At 36.0% G+C, this 25,123-nt stretch overlaps 1 protein-coding gene across 12 annotated transcripts in view; it reads right to left on the bottom strand.

The window, feature by feature from the left end:
• GULP1 (GULP PTB domain containing engulfment adaptor 1) overlaps positions 1–25,123 on the bottom strand; it is a 773,858-nt gene that overhangs the window by 179,633 nt on the left and 569,102 nt on the right. For 9 of the 12 annotated variants that reach the window (XM_086719114.1, XM_086719112.1, XM_086719122.1 and 6 more), the window contains one exon: positions 3,333–3,461. The exons of 2 other annotated variants lie outside the window; for them this stretch is intronic. The gene's annotated coding sequence lies outside the window, so the exon portion shown is untranslated. The remainder of the gene's footprint in view (positions 1–3,332; positions 3,462–25,123) is intronic. One more of the 12 variants, XM_086719115.1, reaches the window with a different exon arrangement.

Below are 25,123 nucleotides of genomic sequence, written 5' to 3'. Positions count from 1 at the left end.
AACTAGCTTCCATATGATGAGGCAGCTGAGTCTGGAAGTGGACTCTTCAGCCCCAGATGAACTCTGAAATGACTGTAGCTCCAGCTTGATAGCACGACTACAACATGATGAGCTACCTGGAGCCAGAGGTGCCAGCTAAACTGTGTCCATAAACTCTGAGACAACACATAAGCACTGTTTTAAGCTGCTAAGTTTTGATGTGATCTATCACACAGCAATAGAAAACTAATACGGAGCTCACAAAAATGTCTAAGCTGGGTCAACAATAATTAAGACAAGCCATGGAAATGATTCATTTTAGCATTTAAGAAATATTTATAAAGTATCCTCTATAAAACAAACATTGTGATGGGTTTTATTTAGATCTAAGTCTGTATCTGTAATGATAAAGGACGAACCAATCCTCAGGAATCCTATAGTCTCAGGGAATGACAGACAAGACCACAATGCATGGTATGACAGAAGAATGTAAACTGGGTTAAGAGGACATAGCACATAGAAGAAGGATCTCATCCAGGTTCCAAAAGAGTCCAAGCAGACTTCCTGGAGAAACTGAATTCTTAACTTCCACAAACTGACCTACCTGTAAGTATAAATTAACAGAGTTCCCTTCCTTTCAACTTTCAAATTTTCAATGCAAAATTTAAGGCACCTCTAAGTGGTAAGGACACTTTCCATTACACTAAGACTCCTATAATAAATTTATCTAAGCTTTTAGGGCAAGAACATATATCCACTTCTGCTGCTGCTGGAAAGGCTAAACCTAAATTATACACACAGTGGTTATGAATCTTTATTTCATATTTCATGTTTTGCTTGGTGTAACTGGTTTTTATTCTTATTGTCCTTGTACTTCCATTTTAAGGAAACTCAAATTACTTTTAATAATTAAAACATGAATACTCAATTATATAAGGAATTACAATGAAAGCTATTAGCAAAACACAGTGAGACAGGAGGACAGAAAAATCCTTAGTATTCAAAATCAAAACCAAACTTAGAATTTTACCAATACAAAAATCTCACTTTTGCCATAGTTTCCTTATTTCTGTTAATGCCATAACATGCTCCACTTGCCTAACATAAAAGACCCTCCCTTGAATCTCCCAGCACTCATACCACTGCCTTTTATTTTATATACTACTCTCGCCCTAGATAAAATTTCCATTGCTTCTTGTTTGAATCCTTGGAACGTTTAGAAACATTGATTCTTCGTGGGTAACCTTGCTCAGACTTGATATCTTTGGGCAAACCTTACCAGTTGATAACCTAGTACCTGCATCTCAACATAGTTAGCTACCAGCTAGTCTGTTTCAAAATGTAATTCAGGGGATCCTAAGTGATACAGTTGGTTGAATGTCTGACTCAATTTCGGCTCAGATCATGATCCCAGGGTCTTGAGATGAAGCCCCATGTCAGGCTCTGTGCTGAGCGTAGAGCCTCCTTAAGAGTCTCTCCCTCTCTCTCTCTCTGCCCATCTTCCCTCACTCTTGCTCTCTCTCTTAAAATAAAAATTAATTAATTAGTTAATTAAAATGTGATTCAACTGTTACACTATCGTGGTGTATTATATTCATTTGCTGGTCATGCGTGTCTCATCCCCTACAGGGTTAGCTCCTCAGGAATGAAGATTATGTCTTCATCTTTTTTTCTACAGTTCTTCAAGTTCCTCAAGTGCCTGGCAAATAGCAAGTGTTTAACAAATGCTGATGAAAATGAAAGGAAAAGTCTACGAATCATTCTCCCTTCCTTTGGGTTTGCTCTCCCTTCATTAGTCAGACATACATATCCTTTCTAGATTAAGCTTCTTAAAGGACTACATGGACCATCTCATTCCCCTGCAATTGTTCCCTCATCATATAATGATGACATATAAATTCCTAAGTATAGACATCAAAATACAGAACATATTTCCCATCACTCTGCTATATCTACCTTATCTTTCCTATTTCCTGAATATCCCCCATTCTTTCTCAGCTGCGTATCTTGGCTCCAACTTGGCCCTCCATTTAAATGTTCACCAAAGTTCTACCTACTCTAAAAAGCACAATTCAACTGGTCTCTCATTTGTGAAGTGTTCTTGGCACTTAGGACATCCTACTTGTACCTAAGGAACTGAAATATGCTTCTTATCTTGCCACATTTTATTAAAAATAAAAGAGGCAAGAAATATTCTATACCTTCCTGTCCTGAATGGCTACCATCACCACCGCCATCAATAATAATAAAATATTCACAGTGCTTAGTACAATAATAAATTTTCAATAAATAACTAATTGAATAAAATATATTTGTTATAATTTCTAAAGATTGTATTTTTAGACAGTGTAGAAAAACTATACATACATAACATTCAATTTTCTTTTGGGATTAGTTATCTAAAGGATATATTGGCTGAGAATATGTGAGTAGAGGATACTACTGCTTAAAAGAAAAACTTACAATATTGACTTAATTTTGAATTTTTTCTTCAACACAAGCTAAGTTTAGTTAGGGAATTTCTTAGAATGAAAATATTTTAAGTCATGGATCAACAAACATTTTCAAAAATTGCTATTGAAAACTGTAACTCATTACTACCTTCTGGAGGTAAGTTCAGAAATAATAAAAAGCCTTTAAAATATTATAGCCTTTGGGCACCTGGGTGGCTCAGTCGGCTAAGCATCCCACACTTGATTTCGGTTCAGGTCATGATCTCACAGTTCATGAGCTCGAGCCCTGCATTGGGCCCTGCACTGACAAGCACAGAGCCTGCTTGAGATCCTCTGTCTCCCCCTCTCTCTGCCCCTCCCCTACTCTCTCTCTCTCAAAATAAATAAACTTTAAAAAATATATTTAAAAATATATATATTAGAGTCACTGAGCTAGTGATGCTAATTTTCGTAACTCTACTAATGCAAAATGAGTGATAAACATATCAGTCTATCTATAAAGATACCATCTGATAATAAACACAATCTAAAAAATACTTTAAAATCATTTGTTTTTATTAGCAGATACAAAAAATGTGGAACATTCATATTTTCATAACAAAATAGGTTTGTTATAAAAATAATAAAGAAATTCAACAAAGAATATATATATTATCCCCACTTTGTTTAAAGGCAAAAACCGACACAAAGAATTAAATGATCTAAAACAAAATGATAACAGGAGTTACTTTTATAAAAACAGGCTCATTTGTGTTTTTACTTTTATTTTGCTTATGTATTTTACCACTTTCTGTAATAAAACTATCTTTTTCAATTTAGGCACAAAATAAAAACACTTTTTACAGTTTTGAATCTTTTTTTGACATGGTGTTAAGTATATAAACAATCACTTATTCTTACCTGAGTACGCTCGGATATAGTTGAAAGAATATGCAGCTGTTTGACTTTGAATAGTTTCAATCATATAGTTGCCATCTGAGATCTTCAGTCACTTTCTCTCCTATGTATATCAGATGGAATCACATATGACTAAAAATAAAATTAAAATTGGACTTAGTAGATTTAATCAATAATTATATTTATATGTGTTTTAATTTAGATGTTATAATACATATTCTAAAATTCTAAGTATGTTTCTTGTGGAAGTTCAAGAAAGTTACCTAAAAACAAAAACAAAAACAAAAAAATGGGGGTTGCCTGGGTGGCTCAGTCAGTTAGGCAACCAATTCTTGATTTTGGCTAAGGTCTTGATCTCATGGTTTGTGAGTTCAAGCCCCACATCGGGCTCCCAGCTGACTGTGTGGAGCCTGCTTGGGATTCTCTCTTTCCTTCTCTCTCTGCCCTTCCCCCATTCATGTGTGTGTGCGCATGAGCGCTCTCTCTCTCTCTCTTTCAAAATAAATAAATAAACTTAAAAAAAATAACAATGGTAAAGTGGACATTTTTTTTTTAAAGGTAGAGTAACAGATTGCTAGATAAGATCAAATGCCCAAATTGCTAGATAAAAGGTTAAGTGTTTTAACTCATTAATATGTTACTATCAAAGCACAGTGATGGTAGGTTGACAATATACCCTTCCTCCCTCAGGCTGCACAGCTAGCCCCAGCTATGGCCTTCACCTATCAGCTAATTAGATTAACCAAGAGCACACTCTGTCCCTGATTAAGAAGTTGAAACAGAATTTTAGAAAACAATGATCTATTTTAACTTTCATTCCACTTTAACTGCCATGGAGAAGATTTTAGGTAACTTATCCTATTCATTCTCATACTCAACTAGAACAGACAGCAGCTGATTTAAATTTTTACATTTTTATTCCAACAGATGAAAGGAAAAGTCTCTTCAGATGCAACAGAAATTATGTCTTCCCTTAATTTGGTCAACAAATATACCTCCGATATAAATTCAAATACTAGCAAAAATATTCACAATATAGTATCTCTTCTTGCTAAAACAACTGTTTTTTGTTTTGTTTCAGCAAAAATACAAAAACGTATCTCACTCTTTTGTACTGCTTCCCCCCCGTAACTTTGATACAGACCATGTAAAGCCAAATCTGTACTTTTGACTTTTTCAAATTATAGACTAAAGACACATCTCAAACACTTTATTTCTGCCTCTCTGTATCTAAGCCATGTGAATATTCTCAACACTATCTTTTTTCCTCTTAACTACAATTTTATTTAGAATTCTATTTGTTGACTCCATTCCTTTTCATTTTCTAATATAACTTTAGAAACAAAGAAAGGATCTTAATTTAGGTAGCCCTGGAGGCAAACTCTGAGGTAATAATTCAAATAAATAAGTTTGTTTGGGAGATGCTAAAGGAATGGGATTATAGACAGATCGTCAACACCTACCACAAAAGACAACAATTGTGCAATTCGAATTAAAATATGAGCATGGTATATTTTAAGGCCATATACACATATTCCATAGTATTAGTGGAAAAAAAGTATCTATCCAATGATGCTATTATTTATTAAACCATATGGTATTCTCAAAGCATTTACTGAATCTTAGGGTATATGCAGGATACAATTCATTTACTCTTTCCTCAAAATGTAAAGGATCCATTATCGACCTCCAGCTTTAGAATTCACACATGACACAACTAAAAGTTAACCATGAAACTATGTCATGATTTCCAAAGCAACTGACTAGATCATTTTTCTTTTTTGTCTTGGGAAGGAAGAAAAGGGGACACAAAATTAGTTCTTTTGGAGTATAATCATAATTTATTTATTTTGAGCAAATATTGGCCTTATGAAAATAAGTAAGAAAGAAATCACCCAAGATAACATAAGTAACCAGATGGCTCAAAAAATCTCATTCCAAAATATTATACAAAGTAAACATTTTCCTTAAAACGGTTAATTCAATTTAACAGCCCCACAGCTTGTATTTCTTTCTAAGATTGACTGAAATCTAGTCTTACTGCGGAAATGTTTTCAGCCTAGAATATTTTATGCAATGTGACAGAATGAAAAAGAGCACTAAAATATCCACATCAAAAAACAAGAATGAACTTGTGTCTACTTTTATCTGTCTTCTTGCAAGAAAATGACATATATTCTGAAGTGGATCTATTGTTCTATGTCTGATGTGATTAAACTTGTGCAGATAAAGAGCATTTAAAAATATCCTTGCAAAAAATGAGATGTACTTACGAGTTGTTCTTTTGAACATATTTTTATTTTAAAATACAAAATCTTGTTTCTAATTTGAATGATTCTTAAAATTTTAGTATGAACATAATACACTCAATTTTATATTGTTTTGCTACCATTTATTGCATAGTGTCATGAAATATGAGGATGTATATGAAATTAAGTGAAGCAAACCATTTCTTCACCAGAACCTTCATTTTTCCCAACAGTATTAATTTAAGAAACTAACATTGTTAACATTGCAATATGACTAGATGCTTCAATTTGTTAATACAACATGGTATCTTTAAATATTCCCTACACAATAAAACAAGTCAGTCTAACACATATTTGTACTTGTCATCAAATGAAATAGAAACCAGCATTATCATGCTCTTAAAACTGTTTCAAAATCATTTGGCTACTTATTTTTCTTTTTACAGCTAGCCCCAAGAATTTAGCAATATCTCAAAATAATTTGCAAAATGTTGCAAAAAAAAAAAAAAGAGTTTTCCTGGATATTCATCTTTATCTTCTTTGGGCATCTAAATTCAAAATATACAAAATGAGTCCTTGGCCTCTGACTTCCTTTTTTCTTTGTCCTGTGATTTTTAATTAAGTAAATACTACAACTTTTATTTTAATTGTTCAAGCCAGAAATCTGGCATTTTTAATCACTCTTATTTTCTTTACCCATCATCAGGAAGCTAAATCAGAATAATTTCAATTCTACTTAATATGAAAGACTCCATTTTGTTTCTTCCCCCAGTGCACATCCGCACCAACCCACCAGCAGTCAGCCATGATGAGTCTAACAAGTAATCTGGCAATGTCACCCTCTGGAGAAAGTCCAAAGGACTTAGCTTGCCTTAGCATCTTAGTCCGAATGTCTTAGAATCTTTTCTTAATGATGTCTTCACAACTGTTTTCACTCTAATGCCCCAGGCAAAGGGTACAAACATGGTGACTTGGGATTACTGTCATAGTGGCTTGAGGCAATCATTTCTTGTTTATACCAGTCTTTTCACTGAGGCAGTGGCATATATATATATATATATATATATAATCATAACCATACCCCTGTGCTCCAAAGAATGTAAAGCTGAACAATTAGTTCATTAAACAAATATTCATTGAGCACCTACTGAATACCCAATTCTCTCAATCACTAGGGAGAAGAAAATAAGTCCACATCCTCCTTTGCATTTGTCAATTGATAAGGACTATGTTAATGGCAAGGTCAAGTGCTAAAGAAACATAGAGAATGTTTGGGAAAGTCCTCCTAAAAAAAGATGGAATCTGTGAACCTTCAGTTTAGAAGCTGTCCAGTGAAGAAGGTGGAAAAGCCACAGTTGGCAGGGGGAACATCATAAGCAAAGGCACAGGAATAAGAAAGAACATGCCACCTTCAAGGATAGGCAAGTGGTTAGGTATATATGACTTGAAAATAGAATGCTTATAGACTTGTTTTATAAGAAATTTTAGCAGTAAAGTAAGGGCATATCAGGAAGACTTTTGAATGGCATGTTGTAAAATTTGGATTTTACCCTAAAGATGATAGTAGAACTAAGATAAAACAGGGAAGTGGTGCAAGAAGATATGTATTTTAGGAAGATCATATGACAAAATCTGGCTCTCAGGAGACCATGAAAGAGAAAAAGGTGAGACAAATAAATTCCTTCTTAGAAATCTATGTATACTGATGCGTCTGGGTGGCTCAGTCAGTTAAATGTCTGACTTCAGCTCAGGTCATGATCTCGGGGTTTGTGAGTTTGAGCCCCACATCAGGCTCTCTACTGTCAGCAACGAGCCCACTTTGGATCCTCAGTCCCCCTCTCTCTCCTTCCGTCCCACCCCCCTTTCCCCTGCTCGAGCTCTCTCTCCTTCTCTTAAAAATAAATAAACATTTTTTTAAAAATTTAAGAAAAAAAATCTATATATGTTTGTTAAATGGTAATGCAAAACAGAAACAGACTCCAGGCAATCATATTTGTAAGATGTAAAACTGGAATGGTGCTTGAGGTTTAATTTATGTAGAAACAGTAAGACCAAGATAACTCTGATCCTGGACTTTCCTATTCTCAGGGATGTCAGTCTGGACCACGAATTCACATCACCTGTTATTGTTGCATGTGCATTTTAAGTTCCCCTATCCTCAGCTCTCATTATGGAACGAAAAAAGTGACAGAAGATGACACATGACAAACTATTTCAGAATTAATAACAATTTCAAATTTGTCAATTTAAAAACAAATTCAACCTAGTTCTTTCCTCTGCATTTGACATAAAACTTTTAGAGGTGCTTTGAAGCTGTCATCAGCAGGACATTTTCCTAATTAGAAGAAGTAGGAGAACAATTATCAAGTCATTCACCCTTTCTGGTGAAATGAGTGGAACACCCACATCAAGTTTCTATGAAACTTTTGGTTATTATATTTTTCAGTCTAAATAAGTTAAGGTAGAGCCTTTGCTCCTTTTTAACATTAACTCTTCACAAACTCTGACCTCTCAAATATTAAGAACCTTTTATGGAAAAAACACAGCCCAAGAAACAAGATGGATCCAAAACAGTGACAACGGGTCACAGGTTAAAAATTCATGACTTGGGGTGCCTGGGTTAAGTGTCCAACTCTTGATTTTGGCTCAGGTCATGATCCCACCACGGTTTTGGGATGGAGCCCCATGTTGAACTTTGTACTGAGCTTGGAGCCTGCTTAAGATATTATCTCTCTCTCTCTCTCTCTCTCTCTCTCTCTCTCTCTCTCTTCCTCCCTCCCTCCCTCCCTCTGCCTCCTCCCCAGCTGGTACTCTCACCCTCTCTCTAAAATTAAAAAAAATAATAAATAAAAAATCATGACTTGAGTTAATGAATGATGTATGACAGATGGAGTGAAATTCATATCAGGAGAGAAAGTTTGTTGTTTTTTTTTAATGCAATGCGAATTCCAAGAATAAAATAAACTTGACTTGGGAAAGGGATAGAAATCTGAGCAATGTTTGAATGAATGAGGGAAAAAGAAGAGCAAGGAAGCCAGACCAAAAACAAGAGAGAAAGTTACTCTCTCTCAATCAGTAATCAAAAGTTCTGGGATTTACTCGGTTTGGGCCAATTAGTGACATGTACATCCGTAACCAATTACGGGGGGTGTAGAATCACTGATTAGCTTAGGCCAACCAGAGTGCATTCCTGAAGATACAGATATGGTCAATTCTCCTAAATCACATGACTACTCCACATGATGAAAGTGAGTTACACCAAGGAAACCTGGTCTATTACAAACACAGTGGTGGGGAAATTAATGAATAAACACGAACTATACTTCACATGAACTTAGAAAGAAATAAATGAGATATTGCATACACATCAGTAATCATATGTCTGGCACATAAAAATTGGACTTAGTAATTCATGATAATTATTATTACTTTTGCTGAACTGTTTAGAAATTCTGTTCTTTGATATTACAAATAAAACTGCGATACATACCTTTGTACATAAATATGTGTGTTCATCTCAAATTATTGCTTCATTATGACTTCCTAAAAGTGAAATTATTAGTTCAAAAAGTATTTGACTTTTCAGACATTTTCATACATATCACCAAGTTGTTTTCTAGAAAGATGTACCAACATAGACTTCCACCAATAGCAGATGATATTGCTAATTTCAACCATCTTTGCCAGCGATGATTTTTTCTTTCTCTTTTGACAATTTGATTATCAAAAATTTCTTTTTCTAAAATGTATAGTTCTTTAACTATAAGTGAAGTACAACTTTTATGTGTTTAACTTACTAAATATTTATTCTATAACTTGTATCTTCTTTTTTGTGTGCTTTTTTTATTTTTATATTTTGATGAGGTTTTTTGAGATTTTTATAACAATATATGTCTCAGGACCTCACAACTTTTTATTCCCTTAAAGGGAAATGTTGGTTTTCAGCTTCACTTAATGTCAGCTACATATTTTACCTAGTAAATGGCTAGCTCCTTACATTAAGACCTTAGCTATGAACTGATACAAAAGCATCAAAGCAGGTAATCATTATCAAAGGAATCAAAGAATTTTATTTAATTAATTGTTATATTTGTCTAATACATCTTACAGATTTAATTCATTTCAAATTTTTAATTATCTTATTTAGTTCTAATACTAGGATTATTTCTAAAACACTGCAAATATGAATTTCAGCACCAAGTTCTCTACGAATGGAATTTTTTCCAAATATTCTCCATATTTTATTTATTTATTTTTAATGTTTAAAGTTTTCTTATTTTGACAGAGAGAAAGAGAGAGCACAAGTGGGGTAGAGGCAGAGAGAAGGAGAGACAGGATCCCAAACAGGCTCGGTGCCATCACACAGAGCCTGATGTGGGGCTTGAACTCACAAACCACAAGATCATGACCAGAGCTGAGAACAAGTCAGACACTTAGCTGTGCCACCCAGACTCCCCTGTTCTCCATATTTTAAGCTCCTTCCTTCTGTCCTTCTTTCTTCCCTCCTTTCTTCCATCTTACTTTCTCTGCACTCTTCTTCCTTCCTTCTTTTATCTCAGAAAACAAAATTATGAGTCACTATTCTTTCCTGTGGTATTTTAATATATTAAAACATATCCAAGTAACTGAAGAAAATATTTATAAAACACCTATGCTAAAAACAATTCTTAATTTTTGAAAAACCTTTTGTTACTAAAAAAAAAAAAAAGCTGTAAAACTATGTAAGTATATTTCAGTGTTGGTGGAAATAGAGCACCTATTCAATAAAAGCTCTTATTAAGCATTTTTGTAAGTAGCCACACAATAGAGGCTGTTCAAATGAAGGAAACCAAGAAACTGTGGTTGATTTCCTTAATGAAAAATTGGGGCAGAAAACATTCATTAACTTGGATTACATAAAAAGTCATTAGTTTAATTTTTCCAGTCCCGTGGAGTTTAATTTTTTCATGTTAATATCTATGAAGTATGTCTTGTATTTAAAGGCAAATTTCGGTGAGCTGTAATTCAGTGTTCCAATTTCCCACAGTTTAGGTGGGGAGGTGGGGAGGAGAGTTTCATTCATCCTGTCTCTATTCTAAATTAATTGCAGTATCACCATAATTGGATGTAATTAACTTAAATTATACAAACACTATTCAATAAAATCTGGAAAACCTTCTGTTTCAATATAATTCAGCATTTAAAAAGTATATACATGTATTTACTGTTAACTAAACAATTACTATTTTACAGATGAGGAAATTGTCTTTGATATCCTATCATCACAAGTCTTTCATATGTTTATTGTGTTTCAAGGCCTTTCTTCAGCAATCAAACATTTCAGTATCAAGATTTTGCAGTGATCTACAATGAATTTTGCTCTACGATGAAATATTAGTGTGCCATTTTAAACTGCTGTTCATTTGTTCATAACAGTATTTTCACATAACAGTATACATTGCATTTTTCATTTAATTTAGTATATACATACATTGTGGTTTCCTGCCACCACCTCCCCTTGAAAAACAAAACAAGACAAAACAAAACAAAACAAAACACATTCTCCTAATGGCACCCTGGGTTTTCTCTGCAGACCTACACTTCTCTTTTTTCCTGGTAGTTATGTTTGACTGAGGGTGACTCTAGAGCTAGTTCCAAGCCTGGCCACTGAGAGTTCCATGCCCCTAGTCATAATTATGAGTCTAATTATTCAGGAATGGAAATGTGCACTATGTTAAAACAAGGAAAATTAAGTCAGCACCTGTTTCTAAAACCATTTAGAAAGAAGTAATCCCTTTCCACTTGAGTTACTTAATTTGAGGATTGAAAGCCTGATTGCTATTTTGTCCTCAGCTTTTATACCTTAAAATGAATGCAACTCAGTGGAAAACAACTATGAGAGAGAAAGAAATATCTGAGTGCCTAGATTCAACCTTGCCTGAAGCATCACTCTACAACTTTAAATTATAACAGGTATATATTTTGTTTTCACTGAATTATTATTGGTTTTCTCTCAAGTTCAACCAAATGATCACTCTCGAATATATGCTATTTACTAATGTATAATATACATTTTATTGAATTTTTATGTGACTTTCTCTAAATTAAGCTCACGGTATGAAATAATAATAGGTCAGATAACTGAAATCTACACTGGAAAAAAATAAAATTGTCTACAAAATTGTTATTCAGCTACTCTTTTGGTATTTTGAAGACATCTACTACTGTTAGAGGCTGAAAAAACATGTAGATTGAGATGATTTTTAAGAATTAGGAGGGCAGAAATCATATACTTTAAAATGTTTGTGTTTTCTTAAAAAATGAAATCCTATAGCCTTTCATTAAATTTTGACTGGAGCATCATATTAATCACATCTTAACTTCTACTGAAGACAGCATAAATGTGATTGATTTATACAACTGGTAAAAAACAGATTCAGGATACATATGAACAACTTTATAAGTCTGATATGCAATAGGTGATGTAGAGCATTTATTAATTTAAAACATTACACAGGATAAATAATATTTCTTCATTCCTGATGAATCAATGTTACATTTTACATGAAAGCAAATAAAGACCTTATTAGCAGCTGACCAGAATTATTCTTGCCTGATTCTACTCTAATAAGGCACTTTCTTATTTCTTTGGAGCTTCTCACAAAGACAACAACTAAGTAAATCTCTTGTGCCTTACTAACTGGTCATAGAAGTTTCTAGGGCAATTATTTATGGACACCTGGACCTTTAACATAAGCTTTTCACTATCTGATGAGTTTCTGATATCTACTATGTAATATCTGAATGGCCTATTAAAAATAAAGATGAGCTATCAGTGTTTACAAAGTTGGAAAAATAAACCCAACTTTATTTTATAAGAGACTTAATAAGGTTATATCAGATTCCTGGGTTTAAATTTCACAATTTATGTTTCCGGGTGCCTGGGTGGCTCAGTTGGTTAAGCATCCAACTTCGGCTCAGGTCATGATTTTGTGGTTCACAGGTTTGAGTGCCACATCGGGCTCTGTGCTGACAGCTCAGAGCCTGGAGTCTGCTTCTGATTCTGTGTCTCCCTCTCTCCAGCCCTTCCCCACCTCGTGCTGGCTCACTCTCTCTCAAAAATAAAAAAAACATTTAAAAAAATTTTGCAATTTATGTTTGAAGATTCAATGCACATATCATAAGGCACCAAGAAATTCTCCCCAAATATATGTCAGCTATAAAGTTTAGTTTACTAAAGCTCATTTTTCTTCACTGTTCCTTTGTAAAAAAAAAAGAAAAAAACAAACAAAAAAAAAACAACCACTTTCCTTTTTTCTTAAATAGGTTCAAACGTAATATGCCATATGAATAAGCATTATTCCTCAAAGGTACCGGATCTTCCCTAGAATTTTCTTCTCCATTCTCCTCTCCCCTACTCTTTTAGACTTCAGCCCCATCTAAAGAGAATTCAATAATCATTGAAGAAAGAGGTCATAGATTATAAATATATATTTGAATCATCCTTTCCCCAACCTTACAGGATACAGTTTATGCTATAAAATGAATATATAAAGTACTTAAAATGAACAAGCATTATATTTACCCAACCTATGAACGTCTACCTCTTCACCCTCCTGTCTTACACATTTTCCTCATCAGTAGGGAGTTATTTCTATCTTGACAAAACATCAAAGAGATCTCTAATTTTTCATGTATTCTTCAATTACTCTGTGATAAATAAAGAGTTTCCGATCTGTGAGCAAAGAAGATTGCAATCACTTCCTTTGAGCCTAATCTCCCAAAGTTCCAGAACCCAATGATATGGTTTAGCATACAGACAACAAGCCTTTTCTTTCTTCACAGATTTATCAGAATAATAAAAAGTGTAGAAATGCCATCATAATTAGGTCAAGTCTAATTTCTTTTGACAAATATTTTATATGTAAGTCAGGTCAAAGTAACCTACAGAGTACTTGAAACATGATGCTAATAATACATAGGCTTCCTCTCTCCTGGGGGTATTTTCAAAGGAGTTACCTAGAAAAGCACTTTCAAAAGTTTAAAGTACTATACAAATATGAGATCATGTTACTAGCCAAAAAAGATGCATTCCAGGAGAAGTTATAACTTGTGCTAAAAACAAAAAAAAGGTAAATGTTACAACCAAATTCCCCTTTTCCAACAAGTGATGTCAGAGTCCACACTTGCAAATAAAGTTTCTGCAAAGTTGTTTCATAAGAACTCAACACTGAGCCCAGGTGCCTGGGTGGCTCAGTGGGTTAAGCATCTGACTTTGGATCTCACAGTTCGTGAGTCGGAACCACTTGTAGGGCTCTGTGCTGGGCTCTGTACTGACAGCTCAGAGCTTGAAGCCTGCTTCAGATTCTGTGTCTCCCTCTCTCTCTGCCCCTCCCCACTCACTCTCTGTCTCTCAAAAATGAATAAATGTTAAAAAAAATTTTTTTTGAAAGAATTCAACACTGAGCCATAGAAGAAAGAAGATCATGCAATATGAAGTAGATCTAATTTCCAAGCTCTGAGTAGTTAAAAGAAGTAAATGATCAAAAAAACAGGTTTCAAAATGCTCTGAATCTATTAAGTGGAAAGTACTAATGTTAGCCATAGGAGGTCTCTCCTCTGGAAAACTCACGACTAGGTAACACTAGGCAAACTAGAGTTTACCTCTTTGCTATGCATGAAAACAGTTAAAATAGAAACATTAGAATCAGTACAGTACATTTTCAGACAATGGAGACTTTATTCCATAGAGTTACTGAAGATCATATTACCAAGAGCACATCCTCTCTGTTGTGATATAACCATTTTCAGCAAAAAAAAAAGAAAAAAAGGAAAAAAAAGTGAAATGAAAAGAACAAAAACACCTTCCAACCTCGATGAGGTAAAAGGAAACAATGACCTAGCTACCTGTGTGATAGACTTACCTCTCTCTCTAAAATATAACTGAAAACTACTTTGCTAGTTTATAATAAACAGATTGTGGTATTGTGAATATGCTCCTTCCTCTTCTCTGTCCAGCTTTACTCATCCAATGAACATTACCGAATGCCCGCTCAGTGCTGCACACTGGGGATGCAGAAGTAACAAAGCTTCTAATCTAGCAAAGGAATCAGGCATGTGTACGAACTATACCTTGCTGTTATCAATGCTAAAATAGATGTCATCCTATTATTAAGCACTTGCATCTTAACTTAATGTCTAAATAATAATAATAATAATAATAATAATAATAATGTCTAAGTAATCTAGTCAAACTAGTTCTGTGCTGATGACGATAAATCTGTAACTTTCTCTGAACTTTGCAAAATGTGTCCACTATTATAATGGCATCTTATTTTCAAAACAACCCCATCCCATACTAGGACCCTTCTTTTACCAAAAAGAAAATCAATATTGAGAGAGGAATTAGAAGCATCAGAGACAAGACCACAACGCAGGAATTCTGACTCTTTATATTTCCTTTTCACCCCTAGAGGATAACCCTCTAGTTTGCATGCCAACATCATCCCGTGTACTATTTTCACCTTTTTTTTCCCCCAAACTGTGTCTATTGATAACACTGTTTAAGAAAAACTCTCACCCATTATGGCTAAAGCAAGCTCATGTGAGAAAACTATTCTAAGCAATGGATTTCTCACTGCCAAATGAAATAATGAAGTTTATTTTTTTCTATTAGTACCTGCCAAGAAAACCTACTCCAGAAGAAAACAGACACAGTGTGAAGTCTGAAAAATATATCAGATGCTTGTACACCAATGAAAATTGCTGCCTAATCAAGGAAACTGTCCTATTCAACCTACTTACATCTTGCCAGCTGAATTATAAGCACAGCAATCACAGGCCTACTGTATATCTGAATTAGACAAAAATTCATCACTTTCTTTGTGCCTGGTACATAGTAAATGCTCAAAAGATACTCGGGAAGGAGTTGGTGGAAAAAAGGCAAAGGAGGGCTGGAAGAGAGAAAAATCTTAATAGGTCATCAAGCTCTACCTTGGCTAAAATCAAACAAATGAGCAAAAACAACGATAATAAAACAGACATACATACACTCACAGTTAAATAGAAGCAGCACCTACTTTTAAAAGCACATAAATTTAAAGACAACATGTCTCACATTTTAGAATCTCTAATTCCGCTTTTTTACCAGTGTTACCTGTGTAGTCTTTTGAGTACCTACTCAGGAGGATTTTGCAGAGAATTAACATACTCGAGACAAGAAGGATACTCTGGGATGCAATCTTTATCACTTTTTAAAACTGAAAGAGCCTTACAAACTTATAGATGTCACCTTTATCAAAGTAAGTTTAACTCCTTGTTTATGTAGTTTCAAATCCCACCTATAGTTTAAAATAACCCAAAAAGTAGTAAACAAAAATTAAATTGAGAGGAAAATTTGTGGGGGAAAAATGAGGGAAGTGACAAATAAAATATACAATGAGATCCAAGGAAACCAAGTGAGGAACAATTATTTCTCATTCATCCATTGTTTATCAAGGCAAAAATACACAGAAGTCAACTATGAGCAGCGGGGGGTGTCCTCCAATTGCTACTTGTGCCAAAGTAATTTCTCACTACACTCAAACTAACCATCTATTGCTCTCCAAATGCCTGCCATGCCTATAAATCCCATCTATAACAGTCCTGCCCTCAGCCTCCTGCTGGAGGGAAAATCTACCTCAAGGCACTCAGCATAACCCTTTCCCTTTGAGGAGACTAGACTCAGCACCTGAGCTAAGACTAGATCATCTAAGGCTAAAGTGGGGACCTCGTGCCAAAGCTCCACCTAAACAAAGCAACAGTGCATTACCCTGACCAAGAACATGCTCCACATTCTGAATGCTGACGTGGAAGACAATCAGACTATTTGTAACTGGAGCAGAAAACAAGACACCTAGGGAGAAGATGCTTTATAGAAGATGCTTTATAGATGATAACTGCAGTAGCAGTCATGAAGAATAATGATGATGGGTGACCAGAAACTGAGTCAGAAGAAAGTAAAGAAATAGTATGTAGAAAGAGAGAATGTTGGTAGCAGCAGATAAGCAAAGACAGTAGGGAGCTACATCTTCCCAATGGCAGAGAATCAACTCTGTCAAGTAGGGGGCAAGAAGGAATGGATCAGAGCTGCCCTGTTTATTTCCTATTTCTGAATAGCAGTCCATTTTCCCTGCGTTCCCTGGGTCCCTGGGTTCAGACATGTAGACAGGATTCCTGTCTTCTTCATTACTCAACCTTACTGAGGTAACCCGAGTGAGTCTTTTTCCTTGCCTCAAAAGAATCTAACATCATCTCTTCTGTCTGGTCTCAATATCCACCTAGGGCACCAGTTTTAAAACCACAAATGAACAAAACATCATATACAACATTGCAAAAATAATATTTTTAGTTTATCAAATTAGTACACTCTGAAAAATCATACTAATCCAATGGAAAAAGAAAAAGAAAGGTCACACAAATTTGTTAGAGATCTCAAGTCACTGAAAAAAGCATACTCTCTAAACAAGAAAATATGGTCTTCATTTGTAGACATCTCCAAAAAAGAAAATATGGTCTTCATTTGTTGACATCTGTTCTCCTACAGCTAATTCAAAAACAAAAACAAACAAACAAACAAACCTGTGCTATGATGTTTCTCTTTCTTCACAAGAACAATAAAGCAAACATAATTTATCTACAGCTTCTTTATTTTCTTTGTTGTGCTTAAAACACTTTGTGTGTTTTTTTTAACTCAAGGCTAAATTAAAAAATGTATTCATAGACTCTATCAATAGAGCAGAAAAAATACATTCTTTTCAATTCTATGGATCCCTCAACACAAAGAAAGTCCAGCCATTTTTCCTAGATTATTCTCAGTTATATATTAGATTTTCTTTTCCTGGATTATAAAATATTAGGTACAGAATTTTTATCATACTTACAAAATCATACCCTATAGCTGGAAGAAAAAGGGAAAGGGAGTGTTGAAAGAGAAAAGAGGGAAGGATATGCTGTAGAAAGGAGTAAGGGAAAGGATAGGGAAGGGAGGGGAAGGGAGGGGAAGGGAAGGGAAGGGAAGGGAAGGGGAGGGGAGGGGAGAGGAGGGGAGGGGAGGGGGAGGGGGAGGGGGAGGGGGAGGGGGAGGGGGAGGGGGAGGGGGAGGGGGAAGGGAAGGGAAGGGAAGGGAAGGGAAGGAACACTGAGAAGGAGAAAGGAGGCAGAGGACTCATAGTTACAAGCGCACCCATGGAGCATCACCACATCCTTATTCTCAGGCTTCACATACCCACCCATCCTACAGCCAGGGCACCTAGCCTTTTCCATTTTTCATTCAGTGATCTCTATCACTCTTCTTGCTGGCTGAAATGACCCAGAACTGTTAACCTCCTCCCTCCTCAAGCCACCTATTCTGATAGAAGGATGCAGATGCTCACGTTCCTAATTGTGGAACTCTCCTGTGGGCTTGAGCCATTACTATATTGGTGCCTGTTTCTGAGTTCCCATGATAATATCTCACTTTTGTTATACTTTCCCTCCAGAACAAAAACTTGACCAATAAATCCCACTCACTGGCATGGGCAGACCAGGACTGCAAAAGAACACCTGTGAAAGCCCCAGGTGTCTACATATTAAATGCCATCTGCCTCTCCATGCTATGCCATACCCACGAGCTAAAGCTTCCTATTGCTTCATCCTGAATCCTGGAGCTAATATATTTCCTCAGAAGCGCCTAGGGGTAGTCTAAGGTAACCTTGGACACTAGGCTTCTGTCTACCCAGTGGAACTCAACTATCTGACCTACAGCTGAGGCAACTTCCCTGCACCTGCCCTCTCCTCTATCCATCCTAGCCAATCCACACAGACTTGGACAAATGCTAAGAGAATAACTGGCAATATTGTTCCAGTAACTAATATCCATTCATGTAACCAATATATAACGAATGTCAGGGATATGTCTAGACAGTAGTGATACCACAGTGAACAAGATTCTCTACCTTCAAGGATTTTGTACTCTATTTAGCTGGGTATACAAATGAAAATTTATCATGACATAAAAAGGTAAAACCATTGTCCATTTGCTACTACAACAAATAAAAATATGTGATCTCTCTTTTCTACTTCCTGGAGATAGGACATTCAGATCAGTTGGGCTTCTTTGGAACACAAATGCCAATGCTGAGGGCATAGTACAATGAGCCTGGTACTCTGAACGTGCTGCTTGGAATGTAAAATCTTTACTGTCCACTGTGAATTCTCTCCACAGACATTTCTGTCCCAGTAAGTAACCTGGGTAATCCTGGGGATCAGGAAGTGGTCTCAGTGTGACCATGGCCCCCTCCATGTAACAGAAACTTGAACCCTCACTCGGAAGATCAACAAAGGCTTTCCCTGGGATTTGCAAGCACTGAATTGTCAAAGAGCTTCCTATTAGTTGAACACTGTGAGCAGGATGATTGGATAGGAAGCAAGCATTTACTTATTTAACTATAGTAAATGATTCTCCTCAGCAACAACAGAGAGAGCTCAGCTGGTTCTAAATGGGACAGATGATACAGTAGTGACAGCATATACTACCACTAAGCCCACTGCATGTAAATTGAAGATTCTGATATACCTTTGGAAAAATTGCAATATTAGATTTGATATGTCATTGGACACAATCTCTAAAATTCAATATAACATAAGCACGTGAGGTAGGACTGGCAAGACCATTGCCACTGGTCAGCACCCAAAAGTGTCACAAAGTAGACATGTCTAAATAAGTCCTTATCTTCATGACTGCCAAAGCCGCTCCACTTCCAAATTTCTGACCTAGGGAAATGCTAACGACTTTTCAAGTTACATCACATTTCTTTCCTCTACTCAACTCTCTATCCCCTGTCAACACATCTCGTGCATTTTCCTTTTAAAAGAGCTCTAGAACCTATTCCATCTTCTCTAGTCTACTGCCAGACACGAAGTACCCTTGCCCTGGGCAAGCGGACTAACTCTCCCTACTTACACGGTCTCTCCCAGTCCTTGTTCTACCCTCTGGCAGCAGTAGCTCAGAAATGCTAATCTTGATTCTGCCACCCGCCTATTAGCCACCCTTCAGTGCTTCCTTCCTTGGAATTTTCAGGATATACTCCTCCATAATCCAGTCCCTGCCAACATCCTAAACTCAACTCTAGGTCAACCATCCCTTGATGTATATCCATTGCTTTGATAATTCCTGTCCACCGGACTCCATTCCCCAAGTGACCACAAAGTTATTGCACAGCGCCTACAAATCCACACGGAGTATCTTTTACAGACTAGAAATGTCACACATGGAGACATACTATAATTGGCATAAAAGGTATAATTGGTATACCAAAAGTATTGGGTATACCAGTACTGGGGTAGTCTAAGGTAACCTTGGACACTAGGCTTCTGTCTACCCAGTGGAACTCAACTATCTGACCTACAGCTGAGGCAACTTCCCTTCCCCTAGTACTGGTATATCAAAGGTATAAAACGAACACTTGAACACACCAAGGGCAATTAAATGATGTAATTCTGAATTCTTACAAACTGACAAAAGCAATGTTTTCTAGAAGAAAACAATGATTTTAATGAAACTAATACAAAAGATATGGAGAATTAGGAAGCAGATATTTTTCAAAATGTAATATTTCCAAAGCTCCTGGGAAATTAAGAGTGAGAAGGGCTTTCCAACAATTTGGACAGCTATATTGTCACCTGTCTTTACAGTCCATGTTTTTAAAATCATTATTAGGGGCGCCTGGGTGGCTCAGTCGGTTAAGCGGCCGACTTCGGCTCAGGTCATGATCTCGCGGCCCGTGAGTTCGAGCCCCGTGTCAGGCTCTGTGCTGACCGCTCAGAGCCTGGAGCCTGTTTCGGATTCTGTGTCTCCCTCTCTCTCTGATCCTCCCCCATTCATGCTCTGTCTCTCTCTGTCTCAAAAATAAATAAACATTAAAAAAAATTTTTTTTAATAAATAAATAAAATAAAATCATTATTAGACAGAACCCACCTCCCATTAGGCCTGGGTTTCCTTTTCTGTATTCTATTCACTTTAACTGGTTAGAAGTAACTGGTAATAGTTCTCCACATGCTTCAAGTTTTATATATTTGATGGGAAAAGCTGCTTTGCAAAGAATATTCTACTCTCTTGGCCAGTATTACCTATCAGACTTCTAAATCAGAAAATAGAGGAAGAAATAAAGAGAAGAAATCCATGCTCTTTAATGCTCAGGGGCTTATGAAAGAAATACAACCATTTAATATCTTGGCACATGGCTAGGAGAACTGCAGCTACTCTTTTTGTGAAAAGCCTGAAGTTATCTATGAATTAAATTTAAGACTTTAGAAGAACAAGCAACACACGATTAACAGGTTTATTTGTAAGTCCTGCGGGCACTAATAAGGGAATAAACTTCACATCTGTTCAGTGTCAAAAAGAATTGTAAGTCTTCCTCTGTTGTGTTTTGTTTATAAATATGGGCAGGTGAGTAAAGCAACATCAATAATAACACTTGCAAAAATAAAAGTCAGCTACTTATGTGGAACAGTGTTTCTCAAAATGAATTCTGAGAAACACTAGTTCTATGAAATATGAAGTTTCTCTCTCTCTCTCTCTCTCTCTCACACACACACACACAGACACACACACACACCCATACACACACACACAAAACGGTTCTATAGTCAAATAAGTCAAATATGTTTGGAAAACAGTTGGATAAATAGATTTAAACAATGTTTTTACTGTGGTATTTCTCATGTTTTTAATTTATTATCATGTACCTGGAAGCTCCCAAAGTATATCATAACATGATTCCTTATTTCATTCATCAAGAAAGCACTTTCTCATGGAGTATCTGCAGAGTTTTATTCCTAATCCTCTCAGAAAAATAAGGGGATAGAGATGGTTTCATAATTACCAATTTTATTTCCAGAAAATGAGTCAATTATTACAACTAAATTCTTGACTGAAATGCAGAAGGATCTGACATACAAGTAGTTATGAGCTTATAAATGTAGGTTCATAAAGAAGCCATGAAGTAATTTTTATTTTTTAAAGTTGAGCTGACTCACACACACACTCTCTCTCTCTATATATATGTATACACACACACACACACACACACACACACACACACACACATATATCTTTATTCATAAAAAACATTTTGTCATTAAGAAGGAAATAGAATTAAATTTGGAAAGGTAGGCAATCATGATGGAAACTAGGTATTGTTCAAGGTCCCTTGGAATTAAGAAAAAATTTTATTGAACATAAATGACATGTACATCTTCCTAAAAGAAATGTGCCTCGGGGCACCTGGGTGGCTCAGTGGGTTAGGTGTCTGACTTCGGCTCAGGTCATGATCTCACGGTTCGTGAGTTTGACCCCTGCATCAGGCTCTGTGCTGACAGCTCAACCTGGAGCCTGCTTCGGATTCTGTGTCTCCCTCTCTCTCTGCCCCTGCCCCACTCACACACACTCTCTCTCTCTCTCTTTCTCTCTCTCTCTCTCTCTCTCATCTATCTTCCCCTCCCTCCTTCCTTCTACATTCCATCCACATAAGTCTTCCTGCTCTGCCTCAAACAAGCCATACCGATGGTCACTCCTACTTAGGGTCTTTACTTGAGCCGTTTTCCTACACCTGCACATAGTTCATGCGCCTTTCCATCATTCGACCTTCTGTTCAAATGTCACCACATCTAAGAGGTGTTCATTCCTTGACTACTGTTCTATAATAATTCCACATGTTGCCATCCCCTCTCCTCTTATCCTGCTTTATTTTCCTTTCTAGTGCTTATCAGTACTTAAAAATTTCATCATTTGTTATTGTTTTCTTCACTAAAGTAAGAAATGAGGTCTTACCTTCCTTCCTACTAAAAAACATGGTTTTCAAATCGAGTTGTATATTAGAAACACACTAAGAGATTTTAAAATGTACAAATACATTTGCTATTCATCTCTAATTTAAATTGCCTGGGACTAGGCATAGGCACCAGTGTTTCTTAAAAATAACTCGACAGAAAGATGCCGGGGACAGAATAGGTGAATGGATGAGTGAATGATTTACATAGATGTACACACCTACTTCCTATCAAATGCATTTACAAAGCAGAACATATATGGAGTACTGCATATAGTATTTAGTACTGTCACAATATCTGTAAATGTCATCTGCTTAATATTTCACAGTGCAGTGGCATTTTAGGGTGCTTTAAATTGCTAATGTTGGGGAGGAAATAATTAAGTTTTCAGGTTTATGCCACCATAGAAGAGGAGCTATATTTTATGATTATGTTGCATGATAACAGCCTCCAGTTGTATGGTAGGTAAACTACTCATGATATATTAAATCCAAAACTGTTATTTCAGCTACTTACCTTTCAATTTTTATAACTGAATAATAAAGTGAAATATCAACTTCCACAATAAAATTTCTAGAAGGTAGTTTGTGTTTGATTACCTTGCACTAAAGTATGTCATGCCTTCCTATCCTTCCAAAAACAACAGCCAAATGTTTCTACTTAATCTCTTCCTCTAGCATCCCATCAGAGCACTGTCAAGGGTACTGGGACCAAACACTGTGCACACTGTGACCTAACCAAAAACCAAAAGGCTCACCACTGACTTAGTCAATATTAATAATTAAATCAATCTTCCTCTCAAGAAATCAGAACAAAGCTTCACAGGTAGAAGCAGCTCTTCTGCCAAAGGGCTTTCCACTCCTTGAGACATATAAGATTTGGTGCCAGAAAGTGATAAAAACCTTGGAATGCTTCAAGTAGTTCTTCAGCTAGTAGTGGAGATTGTCACTGCTTGAAAATCAGTGTTAAAGGAAGGCATGAAGTTGTCTATGATGCTCAATTGGGACTCTTTAAAAGCTATACTAAGTAGATATAGACCTTTTAGGTTGTGATTGAAGATCTTTCTGCTTGAAAATTATTAGCAGTTCAGAGTATTTGGGCCAGAATACATCCGTTTTAGTCATGAGTCACACTGTTTATAAGATTATAACCAGAGGACCTAAGAATGAACTGGGTAAAATCATCAAAGTGCACCAGTGAGGCACTAACCATAGGATGTCGGTCAAAGAGAATTGGAGATCAAGAGGCAGCAGAGTGTACTGCCCTTGGGGAAATAACATTCCGAGCACCAAGGTGTTCACATTCTCATTACAAAATGTCAACAAGTCTTGATAATCACGACGTTTTTAAAGTAACTATGGTCATAAAATATGGAACAATCACAAAATAAACAATGAAAGCCTCTATGGTTAGCTAGCTTCCCACTTTTTTCCTAATCTATTTGTTACTTATTTTTTCCTCTCTGGGATAATGACTCTGATATATCACCTTGCACAGTTCCTGAAGTTTACCATTGTATAAGCAACATCTCAAACTGAATTCACTTTTCTAAGTCTCATGGTATTGCTAAGGTCATATGGAAAACCAAAATTGTTTCTTTTGAAAATTGTAAGGAGAAAGAACAGTTGACCATTTTAGGTCTGTCACCTTCTTCTCTTCAGGAAAGTTAAAGTTAGTGGTAAATGGGCATCATTTTTCAATTCATCCTGCTCTTATATTGATAATGATTAAGCAACCACTTTTACTAAAAAAAAAAAAAATACAATGACACACCTTCTTCCATGAGATGAATTTTATCACAACCCATTTAAAGGCTTTGACTTTGCAGGCTGTACAAGCATGAAGCAAACATGACAAATGAAAATGCATGATTATGCATTATCACCTACTAGAAGAAAAAAAAGATTCCAAACATTTGGTTTAGTTTTATAGATACTGTGAGTTAGCAGATAATAGCTTATTGCAGTGTTCTTATTCTCATTTTAAGGATGGTTAAACACAATCATACAATTCATTTCTCCTTCATAGCATGTATCACTCGACAGCCTAACTAATTAGCAGGACTATATCTGTTTTGGTCACCGCTGTATCTCCAACATTTGGTATAGCGCCTGACATAAAACTGTAACTCAATACTATCTGTTAAAGGAATAAATTAATGTGAAAAACTAGATAAGGAAGTGAGAGTAGGATAGTAGCATATCAGTTTATAGATACTTTGAAATACGTATCTGACGATTTTGTGTATTTCTTTGTCATCCAAATCCAATTTAAAATACTAAATTTATCTCTGAAGAAAATTGTAATTGATAAGCTTCCAAAACTTCTATATAACTGTCTTATAGTTATCTTGGCATTTTAAAAAATATCAAAAGGAATTTTTGGTTTTCTTCTCAAAATAAAAAGAATCTAAAAGCTAAAAGAATACAGTTGACTCCATTACCCACTATATAATGAAGATCCTGGACTGTTACATATTTTGTAATGTGTCAATTACTTGACGTTTTCCGATGAGAAATGGCTGGCTAGGGGCACCTGGTTGGCTCGGTCGGTTAAGCGTCCGACTTGACTTTGGCTCAGGTCATGATCTCATGGTTTGTAAGCTTGAGCCCTGCATTGGGCTCCATGCTGATGGTGTGGAGACTGCTTGAGATTCTATTTCCCTCTCTCTGTGCCCCTCCCCTGCTTGTTCTCTACCTCTCTCTCTCAAGAAT

Source organism: Puma concolor, chromosome C1 (genome assembly GCF_028749965.1).
Source record: "Puma concolor isolate L17-30 chromosome C1, mPumCon1.1.hap2, whole genome shotgun sequence".
In the NCBI taxonomy this organism is placed as follows: Eukaryota; Metazoa; Chordata; class Mammalia; order Carnivora; family Felidae; genus Puma; species Puma concolor.
The sequence above is the reverse complement of the archived record's forward strand: the minus strand, read 5'-3'. Positions and strand labels throughout refer to the sequence as shown.